Here is a 1,874-nt window from a genome sequence, read left to right on the forward strand (position 1 = left end):
GCTGTCTTTCCCTATGCCTGTGAAACCTTAACGTCTCTACTTTGGAATGCTGATCTCATTCATTTGGAGTTGATATTTCTAGTTGGCTATCTTCAAACTTTGTGTTCACATAAACTCTACACTTAATCATATATTCTAAATTTTATTATATACTACTGACATCAGTTTCTGTTGGATTGTAGGAGCCTCACCAGAGAGGGTGCCTGTGGCCATGTTGTGAAACTCACACTTGCCAAAAAGACATAGGTTAGGGTTTTTTCCTCTCCCTCTGGATGAAGCTAAGAAGCTGACACACATGGTCACCTCAATTACCAAGTGAAGCCAGGATGAACATGTGTGACTAAGGGTGTTGTCAGGTCCTCTTACCTGAGGAGTTATTAGTGTTTACCTTGAAAACATGTACTTAATGCCTTGTATAGAACAGGGAAGTTTCCTTCTCTCTTGTCAACGTCTTAGCTATTTGCCTATTTCCCATCGTATTCTGGTCTAAGGTTTATTAATAGAGTGTTTTTTATTTCTTTCTCTGTATCGTCGTGGAGATGATTTCTCATTTGGGGGAAGATGTTTTTGTTTTCAGTTATATTTTCTCAACCTTTAAAAAGCGAAGTAAAGAGTATTTCTTGTGCCAAGCACTGTGGCTCACGCCTGTAATCCCAGTGAGCCCAGATCTTCCCGCTGCGCTCCAGCCCAGACAACAGAGAAATACTCTGTCTCAAAGCAAAACAAAAACAAAAACAAAACAAAGGCGCGGTGGCTCACGCTTGTAATCGTAGCACTTTGGAAGGCCGAGGCAGTCGGATCACAAGGTCAGGAGTTCGAGAACAGCCTGGCCAACACAGTGAAATCCCGTCTCTACTACAGATACAAAAATTAGCTGGACGTGGTGGTAGGCGCCTGCAATTCCAGCTACTCCGGAGGCTGAGGCAGGAGAATCGCCTCAACCTGTGAGGCAGAGGTCGCAGTGAGCCAAGATCGCGCCACTGCACTCCCCACCCCGCTCCGGGCGACAGAGCTAGACCCTGTCTCAAAAAACCAAAAATAAAACAAACAAAAAGGAAAGAAAAAACTAAATTAAAAAAAGAGAAAATAATAGATGTCTTCCACAAATGTTCTGGGACAACTAACTGCATATCCACATGGAAAAGTATGATGTTGGATCCCTATGGCACATCATCAATTTTATTTTAAAAAGTTACAAGAGAGTAAGACAGACGGAACAGGAAGGGAGTACAGTGGGAGGGGGTGTTACTTTGTCTACCAGGCTGGCCTGGACCCCCGGGTTCAGCAATCCTGAGTAGCTGATGCCGATGCTTCCTGAGTAGCTGGGACCTCAGTCCCTGCCCTCATGCCCTCAACTCTGTGTTCAAGCAGCAGGTGGTGACCTGACTCCTCCCTGGCCTGAGCCGTCTGTCCCGCCTCCCAGACAGTGGCGTTTGGGAAGTCTCTGAAGCTGAGCTTGGGGTGGACTCTCTCCCGAGTGAATGGAGAGTAGAAAGGGAAAGGGTTTCTATTCTGTTCTGTGGGCGTGTCGGTAACCCCCCGTATAGGCACCGAGGCATGAGAGCTAAGCAGAACCCTGGCACACTTAGGGCTTGAGGAATATCTCACTTTATAGTATTACTACTCAGCTATTTCCTTTTATATAATCCTTTACATAATCATTTATTAGTTTATAGAAATAGGGCTGGAAGTCTCCCTTTATATAATCCTCTATATATAATCATATAATAGTTTTTTTTTTTTTGAGACGGAGTTTCACTCCATGTTACCCGGGCTGGAGTGCAATGGCGCGATCTCGGCTCACCGCAACCTCCGCCTCCCGGGTTCAGGCAATTCTCCTGCCTCAGCCTCCTGAGTAGCTGGGATTACAGGCA

This window comes from Cebus imitator, unplaced genomic scaffold (genome assembly GCF_001604975.1).
Source record: "Cebus imitator isolate Cc_AM_T3 unplaced genomic scaffold, Cebus_imitator-1.0 Scaffold654, whole genome shotgun sequence".
NCBI classification, from domain to species: Eukaryota; Metazoa; Chordata; class Mammalia; order Primates; family Cebidae; genus Cebus; species Cebus imitator.